At 46.9% G+C, this 20,027-nt stretch overlaps 1 protein-coding gene across 2 annotated transcripts in view; it reads left to right on the top strand.

The window, feature by feature from the left end:
* The first annotated feature begins 4,010 nt into the window (after nt 1–4,010).
* The window catches only part of LYPD6B (LY6/PLAUR domain containing 6B), a 52,127-nt gene continuing 36,110 nt past the window's right edge, over nt 4,011–20,027 (top strand). The window contains exon 1 of one of the 2 annotated variants that reach the window (XM_009560073.2): nt 4,011–4,117. The gene's annotated coding sequence lies outside the window, so the exon portion shown is untranslated. The remainder of the gene's footprint in view (nt 4,118–20,027) is intronic. The other variant, XM_054070361.1, reaches the window with a different exon arrangement.

Below are 20,027 nucleotides of genomic sequence, written 5' to 3'. Positions count from 1 at the left end.
CTTTGTGGTGTGCATGTCGTGTGACACGTCTGGACAGCATCTCTGCTAGGTGGGCGCTGTGCCTGCGTCACGTCGGAGTTACCCTTCCACGGAACCGTGCTCCAGAGGGTGCCAGAGTCCACAGCTGAGGCCACCATCTGGAGTTTAGCTCTTCCTCTAAATCCATAGAAAGGAATTAGAAGGCTCAGATGCCTCGCTGGGAAGGCAACACAGGATTGGGTATTGGGTTTTGGGTTTTGAGGCATCTTTTCTAATCCCTCTCCATGGAAATCTTTCTGCTGATCTAGTGGGACGTATCCCTGCCACGGCAGGGTGTTGGAACTAGATGATCGTTAAGGTCCCTTCCAACCCAAACTTTTCTATTATTCTACTCTTTTCAGTAGCTTGGAGGGTGCAGGGAGACTCTTGCGCTTATCCTCTGCAAGCATTTCCATTTTCTTGGGGATGCTGCACTCACTTTATATACAGTGTAGTGGAGTAACAATTCCTGCGTCCTTGCCACCTCCCTCAAGTCCTCCTCAGGAGCTGTATAAATGGCTTATTTTCAGTAATTATAACTCTGAGTATTCTTTGGTTATGTAGTTCATTTTCTGCTCAGCAATGGAAATTTCTGGCAGTTCAGAACTTCTGTAGGGATGAATTGCTCAGTGTTTGCTGCTGAGTCGATTTCTAATGAGGTTTAGGTGGTTTTGCATCATTATTTACATACATTCATGCTGCTTTTGTTTGGGGCCTGCAAGGAACCCAGAAGCATGGGAGAAGCTGCTTGCAGCCAGGTGTTCCTGCTGGTGATAGGTGACCGATGGTCCGTGCGACAAGGACAGGTCTCCAAGAGCTGGGTAAATGCCACCGAGCAGCTCAGTGATGAGATGCTCTGACTACACAGATACACCAGTATAATCATGCTGATTAACCCAGTATGGTTAGCAGGGCACACCATTGTCCTAGCACACGCAGAAATGAATCTGCTAAAATCTGGAGTCAATTTTTCTAAATCAGAATGAACTTCTCATTATGTTCCTTTTGGTGTGTAGGAGGCACTTCTTCTTCGCGCTCTCCTGCTGCCTGTGGGATGAAGAGCTTTGGCTTCGTGGGCAACAAAGAGACTTTCCAATTTAGATGGTTTATGTTAGGAGAGAGCAGCTGAGAGTCCCAAGCATTCCATGCCAGTCCTCGGCTGCATTAGTTGTCTTACTGTACCAAAAACAACACAAATTATGGTATCTGCTTCCAAGATTCAGCTTACACAAGAGTACGGTGAAAAGCAAAGGACAGCAGTTTGGAATAGAAACAGACATAGATTAATAACAACATAGAAAATATTTGCTGCAAATTTATTACTATGGGTGAAAATAGTGCCAGCAGTGGCCCAAGAAGGCCACCAGCATCCTGGCTCGGATCAGCTGTGGTGTGGCCAGCAGGAGCGGGGAAGGGATCGTCCCCCTGGACTCCGTGCTGGTGAGGCCACACCTCGAATCCTGGGTTCAGTTTTAGCCCCTCACTCCAAGAAGGACATTGAGGGGCTGGAGCGTGTATGGAGAAGGGAACGGAGCTGAGAAGGGGCTGGAGAACAGGGGTTGTTTAATCTGGAGAAGAGAAGCCCAAGGGGAGACCTCATCGCTCTCTGTAGCTCCTGGAACGGAGGTTGTGGTGAGGTGGGTGCTGGGCGGTTCTCCCAAGGAACAAGGGATGAGGTGGGATGGGATAGGGTGGGGTGGGATGAGAACAAACAGTCACAAGTTGCACCAAGGGAGGGTTAGATTGGATGTTTGGAAAAATTCTTTACTGACAGAGTGGTGAAGCCCTGGCAGAGGCTGCCCAGGGCAGCGGTGGAGTCCCCATCCCTGGAGGGGTTCAGAAAGCATGTTGAGGTGGCACTTCAGGACGTGGTTTAGTCGGCACGGTGGGGGTGGGCCGTGGATTGGATGAGTTTAGAAATCTTTCCCAACTTCAATGATTCTGTGATTCTATGAAAATACTTGTTGGCTAAAACTTAAAATACTTTATGTTCCAGCAGACCTGAACTCAATGGAGTTCATTTATCCTAAAATGAAGCTCTTCAGTACTTTTAGCTGGTGGTCACACGTCATCAGCTCATACTTTATGTGCTGAACAGACACCTCTCCCCACCCGCTGCCCATAGCGGTGGCCTTTGGTGTGACTGTGATGCCGGAGAGGCACCGGCAAAGCCCGGCAGGTAAGGGTGCTCTGGGGAACTGCTGGGTGTCAGGCCTTGTTCCTCAGGATATCCCTCCTCCTGCAGGCTCCTGCATTGCCAGGGAAAGCTGGACGAGGCTCTGGGGAGACCTCAGAGCAGCTTCCAGTACTGAAAGGGGCTCCAGGAGATCTGGGGAGGGGCTCTGGATCAGGGAGGGCAGCGACAGGACGAGGAGGAATGGTTTTAAGCTGAAAGAGGGGAGATTGAAATAAGCGATAAGGAAGAAATGTTCTCCTGTGAGGGTGGGGAGGCCCCGGCACAGGTGAAGAAATTTACATTGTTAAGAATTTCTTCCTAGAGAATAACCTTCCCCTTTCCAATTTAAAGCCATTCCCGCTCGGCTGTCACTCCGCGCTCTTGGAAAAAAAGCCCTTCGCGGCTCTCCTGGAGCCCCTTTCAGCGCTGGAAGCTGCTCTGTGGTCTCCCCACAGCCTTCTCCTCCCCAGGAACCCGCACCCCTCGCAGCCTGTCCCGCGGCAGAGGGGCTCCGGGCCTCGCGCCATCCTCCAGCGCTTCCAGGTCCTTCTGGCGTTGGGGGTTATCCGCTCCAGAGCTGTGGGGGCGCTCTCCTGTCAGCTCGGCAGCCCCGGGGTCGCTGCTCGCTCTCTTGACAGGCGATCAGCTCTGCCTCAGAGCTGCCGAGAAGGACTTCGGGTGATCACTGAGGAGAAGCTCGACACGAGCTGGAAACCAGAAACCCCCCCCGTGTCCCGGAGCAGCGGCACCAGCAGCGAGGAGGGGATTCTGCCCCTCTGCTCCGCTCTGTGACACCCCACCTGGAGCCCTGTGTCCAGTTCTGGAGCTCTCAGCACAGGGAGGACACGGAGCCCATGGCAGGGCGGGAGCCCCTCCCGTGCGGGGCGAGGCAGCTCCGCCCCGGGGCGGCACCGCGGGAACGACCCGCCCCGCAGCGCGGGGACAGAGCGAGAGCGAGCGGTGAGCGGGGCGGGAGCGGGTCCGGCACCGGCCGGGGACACCCCATCTCCATCCCATCCCTACCCCGTCCCACCCCACCCCACCCCACCCCACCCCACCCTGCCGTATCCCACCCTGTCCCATTCCACCCCATCCTATTCCACCCCATCCCGCTGTACCTCACCCCATGCCACCCCGTCTTGTTCCACCCCACCCCATGCCACCCTATCCCCATCTCATTCCATCTCACCCCATCCCGTCCTACCCCGTGCCATCCTATCCCACCCCATTCCATCTCATCCTATCCCACCCCACTGACCACATCCCACCCCATCCCATGCTATCCCATCCCATCGCAGCTGCCGAGCAAGGCGCGGGTTGAGCAGGGGTCCATGGGGAGAGCGTGGGGGAGAGTGGACTGGGCGGGGGATCCCATCCTGTCCCGTTCCACTCCATTCCAACCTGTCCCACCCCACACCGTGCTACACCCTCTCCATCTCATTCCATCCCCATCTCATCCCATCCCACCCCATTCCATCCCCATCTCATCCCACCCTACCTGTTTCATCCCCATGTCATCCCACCTCATCCCACCTCATTTCATCCCCATCTCATCCCACCCCGTTTCATCCCCATCTCATCCCACCCCATTCCATCCCCATCTCATCTCACCTCGTCCTACCCCACTCCATCCCATCCTATCCCAACCCACCCCATCATATACCACCCCATCCCATCCCACTCCACAGACCCCATCTCACCCCACCCCATCCCATCCTATCCTGCCCCATCCCACTGATCCCAAGTGGATGGGAGCTGAGCCCCACATCCCCCTACTGCTGGCCAGGAGCAGGGGATTGATCCCAAATCTCCCTGTGGCAGTGGCGGGGCTGTGGGAAGCACTGGATATTCGTCCTGGAGAGGAGGAGACTGAGAGGAGACCTCATCGCTCTCTGCAGTTCCTGGAACGGAGGTCGTGGTGAGGTGGGTGATGGGCTCTGCTCCCAAGCAACAGGGGATGGGATGAGAGGAAGTGGCCTCAAGTTGTGCCAAGGAAGATTTTGGTTGGATGTTATGAAAAATTTCTTCACGGAAGGGGACGTCAAGCCCTGGCAGAGTCTGCCCAGCGCAGTGGTGGAATCTCCATCCCTGGAGGGATTTAAAAGCTGTGTGAATGTGGCACTTTGGGACATGGGTTAGTGGTCATGATAGGAGCGGGCTGATGGTTGGACTGGATGAGCTTGGAGGTCTTTTCCATCCTTAATGAGTCTATGATTCTGAATAGGTTAAACACACCTTGTGTGGCCAGCAGGAGCAGGGATGGGATCACCCCCCTCGACTCGGAGCTGGTGAGGATGCACCTCGAATCCTCGGTTCGGTTTTGGACTCCTCAGTACAGGAGAGACACTGAGGGGCTGGAGGCATTCAAAAAAAGTGTGGCCAGGGTAGTTCAGGACATGGTTTAGTAGGCATGGTGGTGTTGGGTCGACAGCTGGGCTGGATGAGCTTAGCAATCTTTTCCAGCCTTAATGATTCCGTGATTCTGTGATTGTGTTCAGCATCAGGTGCAGTGATCCAACACCAACTGCATTTTATAGGTGCGTTGTAAAACTGCGGTTGTGGTGATTATACAGCCATAAAAACGGAATTGCTCTTCCTTTCTCACAGATATGGCAGCAAGATTTTCACTCTTTTAAAAAGTGCATTAGGCTTTGCCATAGAAAATAAGAAAACATTTAGAACACGTACAGAAAGAAGCAAATAGAAGTAAATAGCAGCCACCTGCCTTGGAGGTGCAGATCAGGGTCCAGGCCAGAGGGCCTGGCTCCTGAGCACAGATCTGGGCTCCTTGGATATGTTTCCTATTTGTGTGTTCTATTAGGCTGTAAACTCGTTGGAATGACACCCAGCAGTGTTTGTGTGGTGTGGAGGGCGCCGAGGGCTTGGTTCTGTGCAAGGCCCACGGGTGCTCGGGTTAATAAAAACAGTCTTGGGGTTGATGAGTGTGTGTGGCTCACGCAGATAGAGCTGGTTTGCAAGACTCAGCTGGTTGATTCCTAAGGGCAATCTCAGGAAAGTAGGTTCATTTGATTTCCCGTCTCTCAGAGGGTAACGCAGGTAGAGCCTGGAACCGCAGATCTAGAGATCAGAGCAATTGTGGCGAGCTGTGTGCTGCAACCTCTTTCATAAATACCGTACTGGTAATCCCAGATGCTCAGATAGTGAGTCAAGTCTCCCTCCCTCAATAAACATGGTTTTGTTTAAAATAATAAAATACGAAATGCTGAGATCACTGTTTCTCAGGTTGGTTTTGAACCTCAAAGTTTAGAGTTTTCAGCTTCCTTCCTGGCTATGAACCTCCTGATTGCTGCACCCGTTCTGCTTCTCCCTAGATGAGCTTTAAAGAAAAGGACGAGATATTAGATACTAGAGAAGGATGGGATCTTAGGAAGAAATGGTTTTCTGTGAGGGTAGGGAGGCCCTGGCCCAGGGTGCCCAGAGCAGTGGTGGCTGCCCCATCCCTGGAGGTGTTCAAGGCCAGGTTGGATAGGCCTTGGAGCCCCTGATCCAGTGGGAGGTGTCCCTGCCCATGGCAGGGGGTGGGACTGGATGGGCTTTGGGGTCCCTTCCAACCCAAACCGTTCTATGATTCTGTGATTGATTCTAGGAAAGATAAAAGGTTTATGGTGACATAGTAGAAAGTCCTTCCTCGTGTTTGACATCAGAGACACCAGCTGGAAGGAAGGGAATTCAAAGCTGAAAGAGTACGACCTCATCTTGGTGCATCTGCCTCGCGTGGCCAGTGCCAGTCGTATCCCGCTGAGCGTGGCCAGGTTGGGTACCGCAGTACCATCCTGCAGGTGAATTCCAGAGGTAATTGTAGATGGATGTTTTATAGCATGGGTGAAGGGAGTTGTCCTGGTTTTTACAGCAGGCTCAGCTTGGTGATTCATCAGTCTTCGCACAGTAATACTTTGCTGGTCTAGTCAATCCACAATTAAGTTAGCTACCAGGGTTGCTGATGAGAGTCTTTCCCTCTTGTCGTCATACATTCCTTGCTCTAAGTCAATTAGCATTTCCCAGCATGATGATTGCAGCGCTCTTGTTCACAGCCAGTCGCATCCTCTCAGTGACATCCCTTCCACAGCGGATAATCTCCAGGCCTTTTGCCTTAGCCTGGTTTTGTTGGAGCCCCATCTCCAACGCTTGACATCTGGCATTCTGGCTGGGCTGTGTTAACTGTCAGGAGTCTGGTAAATCCTGTAATCAGCTTACGTAGGATGGATCCTGTGTGTTGATCCTTGAAACACTTCTGATGAATTCCATCCTCTGGCACCAGATGCTGGATGCTTTATCTGGCAGAAGGAAACAAGGGAGAGCGCAGCCAAGGTGGGGTAGATGTGGTTCTCTTTGTCGGGGAGGCACGCAGCTGGCAAGTGCGAGGTGCTGCAGGGGAAAGAAGCTGTGTTACCAGAATGGGCACCTTCTCCTGCACCCTTGGAAGCTCTGTGGAAGACACTTGCACCGTGTGAACTCAGAGGCTGTTTCCTGCCACGCAGATGATTTATCACAATCCCTTCTTGTCTTGTATTCCATTTGCCCAAGATTCAGCTGTGGGAGAAGAGATAAGGAATGATTCCTTTGATACTGTTTATACAAGTTGTGTCGGAGAGCCCGCTCTGAAGTCAGGAATTCCAAACCCAGGTTCCAACCCAGAAGTCACCAGGGCTGCTGTGCATGGTGGGATATGATGGACCTTACCCACTGCCAGACGCTCTCAGTGCAGGCAGCAGGGAAGGAACTTGGCAGCAGAGGTGAGAGGAAGACAGTGCAACACCTTACGTGTCAAGGAGATTTAATATCTCTCAAAGAGACTTGGGTAGTTAAAAGTGAGGGATTTTCCAGGACATTCTGTTCACAGTTTTTCAGCCCAAATGGGCCAAAAGGGATCCTTGGAACAAAAATCCTCCACCTCGAAACAAATTTCCCTGGATAAATTCTGGTGCTTTGCGAAGTTCCCCTTCTTTTTTTTTTTTTTTTTTTAAGTCTAAATTCTTCAATATTTTCTTGGCTTTCTTCACATCCATTAGCTGGGTTTTGTAGATTCAAAGGAAAGGAATGCTTCGGTTATCCCTGCGTGTGACTCAAAGGGCTTTTGGATGAGGTGCGTGTCTAACAGTTTAAAAGCGGTGAAAAAGTACGCACGAAAGTGCCGCGCCGATAAACTTCAGAAGGAGTTTTGGGTTGCAGCTTTCCCTAAGGATTGAGCTGTGTGATGCACGTGTGGTTGGCGGCTCTTTTCCCATTAATTGCTGTGAGAATCTCTTAGTCTAAGTAAGAGGCTTCGTCTTCCAGACTTTTCATGTACTCGCAGCAAATATCCCATTGCTGACTGGTCACCCCAAGTGCCAGATGCCGATGTGAAGGCTCAGGAAAGCTGTCTGCGTCTGTTGGTTTTCCCGCTTGGAACTCGGTGCCTGTGAGAAGCCAGAGCGCAAGGCACAAGCTAGGATCCGTTTTCACATTGAAAAGGTACTGCTTTTGCTGCACCAACAAAACTAGACTGGGATTTCTTGCCTGAAGCCTGGGGCTTTTTGATGTGCCTGGTTTGAACTACAGGCTTTGGCGAGGAACCAAGTTAGGGTAAAACAGCGTTCGTTTTGCGGTTTTTGTCTGGATTTTGCTGTGATATTTAAACAAACCTAAACTGCTGTGTGAAACCTGTTTGAAATACACTGACAAACCAACCCCATTACTAATATCACTTTGCAGATCTGGAAATGCGGCAGTGAAGGATTAAAATGTGGGTCTTTGGTTACAGAATTAGACTGCATCTAAGCTCTGACTTGCTGAATGGTTTTAGACAAGTCATTTGTCTTCTTTCTCCCTAATTCTTGTGGGAATAACGATGAATTTTCTCTCTCCATGAATTGCTGTGAAAATGGATCAGTTTGTAAAGAATTGTCAGTGTAAACAGTACCTGAGGAGTAGCATTATTGAGGGTGTGAATGCTACCCCAAGAAATTTGAGCACATTGAGCTTCCCTGTGTTTTGGTCTAACCATGTCCTGCCTGGAAGGTGGAATTCTCTCCTATTAAGAAGGTGATAAGTCTAGTGGGGATGATGGGAAAGTCCGAGATAAAGGTTTTCCCTTGAAAGTTTCTGTAAATCCTACAGCATGTCTAGAAAACGTTATTGTCAGTGTTGGGTAGTCCAGCTCTAAACTAAATTATCAGAGCAATTTAAAGAAGTTCTGAACTCCATTTCCTTTTCTGCTTTATTTTCCCTCACAGTCCATAAAATGGTTTGATAACAAATACCATCTCTCAGAAGTGTGGCGAGATAGAATTGCCTTATTATTTGAGATGCTGAGATAAAACCCCCACCATTTTACCGTAGCAGTGCTGTTTATTAATCTGTGAGTTATGTAAAGTGTCTGTGCTGGCGACTGAGACCTCGACAGCGGTCACAGAAGGTATTTTGAAGTTTGACACATTCACTGCTGGTTGAACCACTGCCCTCAGTGCTCTCGATGGAGAACTGCGGACTCTCAGGTCTAGTGGCAGGGCTGCGTTTTGGAAGCGTTCCCTATGTCCTTGCAATCTGAATGCTTTGTGTTGGCCAAGGCCTATTGTTTCAGTGTTTTAAGTGAACCCGGCTTGTTTGAACGATAATGACCTGCAGAACAATTAGATGATCATCTCCAAGGTGTGTATCTGAGCTGGGGAAAGGAGGAGATGGCTGGAACCCAGGGCCAACAGGTGTTTCCACTGGCAGCTCTCAAGCCAGAGGAGGGTCCACTCCATCCTGCAGGATGTGTCTGCTGTCTAGCTTCATGGAGAGAAGTCTTTATCCTTCATTTTTACAGCAGGAGTCCAAGCTGATAGCAAAATGGGAGGAGATGCTTGTAGTAAGTAGGTGAAAAATCAGATCTCTAAATAGATTGCACTTACTGCTTATTCAAAATTCAGAAGTATAGTTGTTTGCATGCTCTTAATTTGTTCTGTGCATAATTAGTGTGTCTGTGAGAACTATTTTGTTTGCTGTGTCGGTTTAAGTGGCCTCATTGTGTCTCTCTATATAAAGATGTCTGCCTTCCCTATCACCTAAAAAGATTACACTGGTATTTCCAAATGATAGAGCAGCGAAGTCTGAAATTCTTCAGCTTCTCTTGGATTGTATAGATTGAAAACTAACAGCAGATGCAGGAGTGATGCTTGGTTTGTATGTACATATTTGCCCTGTGCCAGATACTATGATTTCTGTCTGTTATGGAAATGTAACAAACAAAACCCCCCTATAAAATACCATCTTTTGTGGTCTGTACGCCTTTGGTGTAGTCGTAATAATCCCTTACAAAACTGATCTGTGATGCGCTCGCAGATTATCTCTTATTTGTATCTGAAACGCAGCGTAGCTGCCAAGCTCCAGATTGCAGAGCGCGGTTCAGCCTTTGAAAGAACAGGTTGCCATCCTAGACCGGCTCATAATCTCAGATCTGCAAAGCCGCCTCTGGCAGTAATGAATAACCAGCGCTTCAGGGAGGACTAATATCCTCCGTTCCGCACCTACCCAATTGGGCGATGTCAAGAACAGAAAGATGGGGTGAGATTATCTCCCTGACCCCTGCGGATCATGCCCTGGAGTGGGGTGATTACTCTTCTCAGAGTCTAAACACGCATAAGCGTGGATGGTAGCAGTTACAGTCATCTAATCCTGTTTCTGAAAAATGCTGCCCCAGCTTTGTCTCGATGTGAATAAACCTGTTGCAGCAAATTGCACTAATTCAGAGCTCAGCTTAATGCGGAGAAATTGAGCTAAAAGCTTATGAAACAGAGGGAAAGCTGAAAGAGGGTGAATTTCGCTTAGATCTTACAAAGAAGTGTTTTGCTGTGAGGTTGCCCAGAGCAGCGGTGGCTGCCCTATCCCTGGAGGGGTTCCAGGCCGGGTTGGATGGAGCTTGGAGCAACTGGATCCAGTGGGAGGTGTCCCTTCCCATGGCAGAGGGTGGAACTGGATGGGCTTTGAGGTCCCTTCCAACCCAAACCATCCCATGGTTCTATGTTGCTATGAATATCATTTGGTTAATGAATAACTCTTGGATTTTATCTAGTCTGCGTTTTTGATTTTTTTTTCAGTTTTAAAATAATGAATTTTATTTGACCAATGCCATGAAATTAATACTCTGTGCTTCAAGAATTGCATTTCATATTGAGGTGTTTGGGTTTAATAAAATAAATCCAAGCATTTATTGCTTTAATATGTACTTATTGTCATCATAGAATCATGGAATAGTTTGGGTTGGAGGGGACCTTAAAGATCATCCAGTTCCAACCCCCTGCCACAGGCAGGTGTCACCTCCCACTGGATCAGGCTGCCCAAGGCCTATTATTATCAAAACACAAGTCAAACTTACTGTAGTGGTATTCATTGAGGTTTGTACTGGAGTTTTACTGGAGTTACTGTTAAATAGTAGAACAGGATTTGAAAATTCTCACTCGTTCATTAGATCAAAACCAAAAAGGATAATCATAGAATGTTTTCAGTTGGAAGGGACCTTTAAAGTCCATCTGGTCCAACTGCCCTGTGGTGAGCAGGGACATCTCCAACTTAATCAGATTGCTCAGTGTTAGGCTTTCAAAGAGCATCACTGTTAGATTCAGGAGGACTTGTTTACCTCTTTCTTTATAACATTTTGGAATTGATGGTTTGGCCTCATTTGTGATGGAGCCCATGGTGGTGGAACTGCACCATGGGCTGCTCTCCTTGGAGGAGAACTGACCAAAGGGAAGAGGAGCAGCAGATCCTGTCAGCACATACAAAACCAAAGCAGTCCTGCCTGGAGGAAATGCTGACAGCTTTGTTTCTTCTCTCTCAGCCCACCCACCTCCAGTAATGTTGTAGTTTCTGTTCCTCCTCGGTACTAAACCTTTTGGCAGTCCAAGCAGTCTGACCAGGCTCTGCTACCAACATCCCTAACGAGATCTGTGGGAGAGAGGGTGTGTATGCATACCTAAAGGTGGTTTGTGGTTCCCACCTGCCTCTGCTCTGTTGATTCAGGACAGTTCTTTTGCAAGCTGGTTTGTTGAAATGATCAAAGTTCAAAATAAACCTGTGTAGAAACAAAATTCACATTTTTCCTTTCCCTCCCTGCAATGAATCCCACATTTGGGGAGATTACAGGATTTAACGAGACCTCTGCTAAAATGAAATTACACCGCCACAAATTATGTCTAGTGTGGAAAACCTGAAAATAGGTGTTTAAACTACTCCTGAGGTAATCAGGAGCCACAGATTCACAGCTCATCTGCACAGACTTGAAACTCGCTCTTTTTGTGAAGCAACAAAATGAAGTTAATAATTACAGTATAATTAGACAAGAAGAAAGATGTGACAATTGAGGGAGGATTTCTGCTTCGCTGGTTGTAGGAAATGAGAGCTTTGGTGTGGAGAATGGTTCTTACCTTTTCTGACAGTCTTGTGTAGGTCTGGGTGTCGTTTGAAGTGTATGCTCTAATACAGGGACTGTAAGATACTCAGAGCAGTAAGGTTTTGTTTGAACCAGCCTGCTAATTTAACTAAGATCTGCATGGCTTGAGTTTTTTTCTGTTTTCTTTTTTTGGCTACCTTGACTGCCTCCAGGTACCATGAGTTCTGTGCTAAATCAAACTGGAATTCAGGGCATCGGGTGCTTGGGCTCATAACAGTTCTGCTTTTCCTCCCTCAATAATGTGAATATTGAACTTTTCAGAAAGCAATTAATCATAATATGATTTAGGTTGGAAGGGACCTTAAAGCCCATCCAGTTCCGCTCCCCTGTGATAGGCAGGGACACCTCCTGCTGGATCAGGGGCTCCAAGCCTCATCCCACCTGGTCTTGAACACCCCCAGGGATGAGGCAGCCACCACTGCTCTGGGCACCCTGGGCCAGGGCCTCCCCACCCTCATCAGGAAGAATTTCTTCCTAATGTCTAATCTAAATCCTCCCCCTTCCAATTTAAAGCCATTCTCCCTCATTCTATCACTCCAGGCCCTTGGAAAAAGCCCCTCCCCAGCTTTCCTGGAGCCCCTTTCAGCACTGGAAGCTGCTCTAAGGTCTCCTCCCAGCCTTCTCTTCTCCATGCTGAACAACCTCAACTCTTTCAGCCTGTCCTCATAGCAGAGGTGCTCCAGCCCTTGCATCATCTTCGTGCCCTCCTCTGGACCCATTCCAACAGTTCCATATCCTTCTTCTGTTGGGCATTCCAGAACTGGACACAGGACTCCAGGCAGGATCTCATGAGAGTGGAGTAGAGGGGGAAAGTCACCTCCTGTGATCTGCTGGCAACACTGCTTTGTTGTTGAGTGTTAGTACTTTCAGCTAATAGTACTTTCCCAAGACTACTGTACTACCATAATGCCTGTATACGTAGTGTATGTGCTCATCATCTTGTTAAAGGCTTGTAGAGTATCCAATGTGAAACACGATGGAGCGGGACAATTTTCATAAATAGAACATCTATTTATATATAGGTATTCCATTTGTGTTATCCCAGCTGTCTTCCTCATGTCCAAGTTAATGAGTTATGATCATGTTATATGGTCCTTCTTGTTTTGTCATGGTTTGGACAATAGCTGTTTTGGTTATCAGCACAGGGCCTTCGTGGCTTCTGAGGAACTGAGCAGATTTCATTTTTAAAATGATGAATTTATCAATTTATATGAGCTCTGAATTTTTATTGCAGTCAAAATACAACCAGATTGCGTTAATACAGCATCTCAGATGGTGACGTTAGTCTTGAACTGGAAACTTCTGGAGCTAAAACCAGGAGCTTGAGTGGAAGTTACCTGCTCACCTTAAGTGACTTCTGGGTGCCGCAAGGGAGCAGTGTCACTGATGACAGTGCTTGGTCGGCTGGGATTGGTGAGGGATGTGTATGTGGGCATCCATCAAGAAGGAAAAAATCCACACTGGTCCATATTGTAGGCTTACATGCTTTGAATTTATCGTTACATTAGCTTGTGAGGTTTTGGGCTTCTCAAAGTAATAATCCCATTTAGACTTGCACATCTTGACAGGGTGTGGAACAGTGTGAATACAGAAGACAGAGGATCGTTGTTGTTGTGTTTGTTGTTTATTTGTTTTCACTACGGGTCTGTTTGCATACGTTTCACCATGACGCGTCTTTCCTCCATGCCAGGTGTAATCATTCCTGGTTGTGACTGTGGGGCTGATTGTTTGGTGTAAACACTCTGGAGATGCAAGATTTGGGCATTCCCACCTACTTGCTGGGATTCAGAATCCCAGTTCCCTTAGAGCAATCCTTCACCTATTGTGAAAAGAACACTGAAGGAGACTTCACTCCCTTCCCTGACCAACACTAACTTCAGCAACACCCTAGTGATTTGACAAATAGATCGCTGTCTGATGGGAAAGAGTTGTTTGCTGGAGTTCAAAGGCAGATTTCAGAACTGTAGAAAAATATTTCACTACGAATTAACGGGAGAGGAAGAAAAGGCCTTTGCTGACACACTTCATTGCCACGGGACTTGTTTTTCCCTGTTAGAGCTCAGTGAGCCCACCAGGCTCCTAGGGCAAGCTGTAAAAAAGGATTTTTATTATGGATTTTTTTGATAGAGAGAGGTTTCTTACCTTTTGTTATTTATGGGCAGTGTAACAGAAGTCGCATCCAATATTTTAAAGCATTGCATTTTTTCTGTGCCATGTGAAACATGTAATGACCAGAATTTGCTTTCTGCATCAGAGTTTTTCTGCATCGATGGAGCACCGGCACGGGTTGCCCAGGGAGGTTGTGGAGTCTCCCTCCATGGAGATATTCAAAAGCCATCCGGACATGGTCCTGGACAATTGGCTGTAGGTGGCCCTTTTTCAGCAGGGAGTTGGCCAAGATGTCCTTTAGCTTCCCTGCCAACCTCAAGCCTTCTGTGATCAGGTTGTTGGTTTTAAGGTGTTGTTGGAAGGAATTGTTTCCATGCTGACACCCTATAGGAGCTTACTGGTAGGGATTTGGACTGGGGGATGGGACTGACGTAGTTTTCTTCATTGCAGGCCATATGATCTATCTTTAGTTTGGGATTAAACCATTGCTGGTAACACACCAAGGCATCAGGCCCCTCTCTGTTTCTCACTGTGCCCCCTATAGTGATCAGGTTGGGAGCGGGCAAGAGGCTGGGATGTCACACAGCAGGGAGAGCCCCCCCCAGGTGCCCCAAGGCATTTTCCATCTCCTATCACGGCCTCTTCAGCAATAAAAGCTGGGGTGTGGTCTGTTTGGGGTGGCTGTGGCTTAGAGAGTGCCTGGACATTGGTCTGCTGGTGGGAGGGGGCACCGATTGCCTCTGCACCGCTTACTGAACTGCCTTTATCTCCAGCCCAAATGTTTTTCTTGCCTTTTCTCTTCCAATCCTCATCCCGATCTCACCGAGGTGAGGAGAGAGCGAGCCTTGGCTGGTGAGTGTTTAATTGCTAGTGAGTGTTTAATTGCCGTCTGGGGTCAATCATCTACAGAGTTAAAGGAGGAAGAGGACAGCACTAACAGAGAGACTACAGAACCTGAACTTCATGTTACTGTAGGTACCGAACAGCTTGGCAGCATGTAAATCCAAAGACTGTGTTATTAGTTGTGTAAGGCAGGCAAAGCTTCGTGCAAGACCCCTGCACCGTTCTACGTAGCCTTACCAGCCCTACCCGCTTCCAAATTGGCTTGCCATGGTGTGACCCACCTGGGGAAGGCAATGGAAATGCGAGTATCCAACTTCCTCGCTCTCTGTGAGACAACACGACTAACCAATTTCTCATTTCTCAGCTTTCAGAGAGGGAGTGGCTTTTAGGGCTTCCTCTCCCCTCTCTCCGTTTTCAAGCCTCTAGCTTCCACCCCTTCCTTGCAATATATAAGACCTTTAGAGCCTTTCATAATTGCAGCTGTAGGGTGTAATACTACCTTGTGAAAAGCTGGATGACAGAAGTACCCTCGGTTTGAAAGACGCTGTGTTTTCACTTCTTTTAAAAATTGCAGAGCAAACAGCAACTCATCTGACACTTTAATTCAACTGAAATAGCTTGAAGAGCTATGGTTTTTAAACAGATGTCAGCTCTTGAAGTCAGACCTTTTGAAAAATCAATATAGAAATATAATGATAGTAGATACAGGGAATCAGAAAGTAACAGAGCCATTTTTAGTTGTTTTTAAAGGTTGTTCTGTCTTGAAAATAATGCCTTGTGATGTCAAAACACTGGGAGATGTCATTGGACGCATGAATTTAGGAATGTTCTTTGTGTCCTGCTGTCATGCTAGAGTAAATACAATTAGAGATTAATCCTGGGACTTTGAAGGCTGAGTGAACGCATTGTGTACAATCTTGATAGTCACAGAGATGCGTTTAGGATAATTTTAAGCAAAGCAGAAGAAGAAGAAATGATTTCTCTCCTTTCTTTGCTCTGGGGAGCCTTGCATTGTTTCTGGGGACAGCTCTGACTTCAGCATTCAGAAATGAAGGAGCACGGATGGGTTTAGAGTTGACTTCAAGGCCTGGAGATCTTGGGAAGGGTGCACTTTGGGTCCATTTCGGTTGCTTATCGGGGAAATAATAGCATGGCAATTATAAACCATGAAACTGGGCAGTTAATGCCTCTAGTTTGGACTGGTAGACAGCCATGAGAACATGCGGTTCCTCTGGCTGGTGGCCAGAGGAGGCACAAAGACTTGTTCAAAGTAAGGATCCAGGATATTGCAGGCTTCCTCTGGATGTGTATTCAAGAAAGACTTGTTGTATTGGCATAGTATTCCCAAATTGCTTTTTTCTAATGTTATTAATGATGTTAATATCCTACCTGTGTGTTTTTAATTTGGGGATTCTGTGTACATTTGTGGACTTTTGATCTTTTAAAGCATAGATTAGTTAATCCTCTAGTTATTTCTAGGGTTTGGGAGTTTTAAAAACATATTTCCATCTTCTTTACTATTGCCAGGAATGCAGCTTTGCTTCTGTAATGATGAGAAAGTCCAATTTGTATCGCTCTTCTCACGGAGGCTTCATTTATTCTGTGTGGATATATAATGCCCAGACGGGTGGAAGGCTTGTGTTTATTAAAAACATACTTCTGTGTGTGGCTTTATGAGCCGTCAGCGTAGTTTGACCACCATGGTAAAGTAATTATGTGGTACGCTTTCTTCTTAAAGCAGTTTAATTGGAAAAGGAATCTTTGCTTGTGTATTTAGTTGCCAAAATAAAGTGAACCGAGATGGGCTCTGAATTGTCAGAATGCACTCTTAACCAGTTAAATCCATGTTTACTACCTTGCCTGTGGTTAACCACCACTAGATAAGATCGTGGACTGTCTTATTGGGAGGCTAAGGCATAAAGGAGTGAGGATACACTTCACATTTAAATGACTTCTCTTTGTGCTTTATGTTTTCTATTGTCTGTAGCTCTGAGAGCAGCTTTCTGTGGAATGTTACCGCTTTATTAAGCGACTGTTTCTCGGAATAATCCATTGCAGCTGGAAAAGTAAGGATTGGCCTTCTGTAATAATACACCATGCGGTTTTCATGCAGTGCATCCATGGAAGAGGCTTCAGTGGTTACGGCTGCTCTGATAATGTGCAGAATTGCATGTCTGGACATATGCGAGATACGAAACGTGAAACTTGGTCATTTATATGCTTTTAAGTCAACAGAGCTAAAAGCAGCTACAGAGCATCTTTTCAGCTGTTGTTCCTGTTTCTCAGCTATCACAGGAAGGCAAAGAGAATTCATTTGAGGTCTTACCTTAACCTGGTCCTGGCCCCAGCTGTTACTATAAGTCATCTTTCCTTTTCACTAACGTTTGCCAGGCAAAAGAGATATTTGAGGTGGAGCGTTTCGGATCTGCCACCAGGGCCATCGTGTATTAGTGCTAGTTATTTTACCAGAGAGATCTTAGTGTGTCTATGTCTTATGTGTGTATATTAAAAAAAATGTGTAAAATATAGTATAAAATATGTTGAGAAATACATTGGTAGCATTCAATTAGCCAGGCAGATGGGTGGTTTGGCCTCCATCAGGCTGCAGCCCACAGCAGAATTGTTTTGCAGGAAAAAACTGAACGATAAAAATCTTTGCAGCTTGGTTTCTTGGGAATCTTTTGTAGAGTGTAGTTCTTATGTATTTCCATTAGAAACTGGATGTTTAAAGAAAGGGGTTTTGTCATGAGCACCCCAGGCATTTGATTATTCCCCCCAAACAATGGCAATAATAGGAATTGTGGCAAGTATATTCCATTTCCATCTGTCTATTTGGCTATAACTTTTTTCATCTCTTCTTCTAGTGCTTTGCCATGCCAGATGCATTGATTAGGACTGGGTGCAAGGTCTACATCACTATGGTCAGCTCACCGCTGCTCTCTTTGGCCTGAGGTGAACGCTATGTGTTCCTGGAGTGCCTTGTGGCTCCGTACCTACTGCGAGCAGCATTATTGATCGGTGCTTTTAATGTCAACTGTGTGGCTGGAGTAGGATGTTGTCATCAGCGAGACAAGTGTTCTGCAGGGGAGGGAATATTTTGCATACAGTGATTATGGAACACCTCCTGGTTCAACTGTTTCTGCTCTGCCTAGAAACAAAGTCCTGTGTGATGGGTATAGTTGTCTTTGTTTTGAATCATCTAGTGAGATATTCCTGCCCATGGCAGGGGGGGTTGGAACTAGATGATCTTTAAGATCCCTTTCAACCCAAACTAATGATTCTGTGATTCTGTGAATGATGCCAACTGGAATCTGACCCATTGGAGATCACACCTGTAGAGTATTTATATGCTTATAGTAGCTGCTTTACTTGGAGGAGGATGTTTAGCCCTTCTGTCACTTGGATACAGCCTGGCTTAAGATTTATTAAGATTTATTTATGTATTTATTAATACGAGATAAATCCAGTCTTTATTCCAAGTTACTTAAAAAATGGAGTTGGTGAACTTGTATTTTCTAGACCATTTCCTTAGTGGCTTCTGTCTCTATATCGTATGTTATGTTTTGTTTCTCTCCATAATGGACTTTGTGCTGAAGTGCAGGGGATGAAGAAAGTCTTTGTGGTGCTGTATGGGATTCGGTGCTCTGCTGTGAAGATTCCTGACGGGAGATGCCTGGCTAATTCCCAGTGCATACTGTTCCCACAGACAACCTGGAAATGGGCGCGGTTGGTGCGAGTAGCAGCAACAAAGGTATGAGGCTGGGATTGCCTTCTGGAATGGCAGCTCTTCAAAGGCCTGGGAAAATCTATAAAATAAGCAATAAAATTACTTTGAAAGTTTCAGGTTTGCTCATTTTACTACTGCAGGGAAATGCTTGTAATGGAGACACACGTAAACCACATGGGTTTGTATTGTGAATGCACTGCATATTCTTTGAAGAAGCAGATAAGGGGAAATCCCTTCAGGACTCTCCTAATAACTGTGCTCCCCTAAACTGGTTATTTTCTTCTGGGAGTATCATAAACTGTGTTTAATTAGGTTTCTTTAACAGATTTGTTTCCTTACTGTGTAAAGGATGCGGTAGTTAATCAACTTCTGAGTCTGCTTGGAAGAAGGTTAATTGTTAATCACTATCAACAATGCTCAGAAGTGTCTGAACTAATTTGGTGAAATGCATTTCCCTGCAGCAGCAAATACGGCGTGGTTTTGATTCTGAGGCATCGGTTATACAGCCTCTGTGTGGCTGAATTCACAAAAACTAAGATATGTATTTCAAAAATTGCCATTAAAATGGTATTGAAATCGAGGAAATGCTGCATGGAAGGCCAGCACTGGTGTAACAGTGGTTGTGTTCTCCGTGTCTTACTAAGAGATGGGAATTCACTGCTGCTGCATCCTACCTGTGGGAAGATGCCTGGAGGTATGCAGAACAGGGAGGCTGGGAAATACAGGCTTTTCAACCACGGTTCTCCTGGAAATGCAGAGCTTTCTTCTGGTTTACAAGAGGTGTTTATCTTTACTCCAAATTCAGTTGGTTTATATGCCAAAGTCATTGGATAAAAGAGTGGATAACTGAGACAAAGCCTGGAATGCAGATATGCCTCCTCCCAGGTGATGGTCTGCTCTGTGTGAGTGTGTGTGCGTGGCGCAGGCATTCTGCCTACAGGATGGACCTTTGATGTTCCCTGCAAGGTGCATCTGTTTCAGGAAGAGACATCAAGACCTTCCCACTGTAAAGCAGCAAATCAGCTGTTGATCAGAACACTTCCTTGGAGAAATGATGGTTTGCATCCTAGCAAGAATTAACCCAGATCTCCCACATCTGAGGCTGTGAGGGTGGGGAGGCCCTGGCCCAGGTTGCCCAGAGAAGCTGTGGCTGTGGCCCCATCCCTGGAGGGGTTCGAGGCCAGGTTGGATGGGGCTTAGAGCCCCTGATCCAGTGGCAGGTGTGGAACTGGATAGGCTTTAAGGTCCCTTCCAACCCAAACCATTCCGTGATTCTGTGATAATCATGCCACTTATCTCCTGCTGAATGGAGCTCCTCCGTGGGGCAAAGCAGCCCTACCTCCAAGTACATCACCACCCCATTAGCCTCTCTCCCCACAAATGAAGGAATTTGGTCTGAGTGCCATCTGGATCAAACCCCTCAGATGAAGCCCTCAAGAAGGGCTTGTGAATACAAGCGTGAGGCTGAGCTGCGAGATGGGGTGGTAAGCTGCTCAGACCTGCCAGAATTGGGTGTGCCTGAAAGCAGAATTTCATGCGATTAGAGAATGGAAAACTTTGCGGTGCCTGGGGAATCCTGGTAGGAGCTGAAAGGGTGAAGGTGAAGATTGCAGTTCTTCATTTCTCTCTTCATTGTCTTAACTGTTATTGGTTTTCAACATAAATTCCTGTTGTGGATTTAAACCAAGGTGCTTGAAAATGCTGCGGGTTAAGCTCTGCAGAAA

The sequence above is a fragment of the Cuculus canorus genome, chromosome 6 (genome assembly GCF_017976375.1).
Source record: "Cuculus canorus isolate bCucCan1 chromosome 6, bCucCan1.pri, whole genome shotgun sequence".
Classification (NCBI taxonomy): Eukaryota; Metazoa; Chordata; class Aves; order Cuculiformes; family Cuculidae; genus Cuculus; species Cuculus canorus.
Note: the sequence above shows the minus strand (reverse complement) of the source record. Positions and strands in the feature narration are given on the sequence as shown.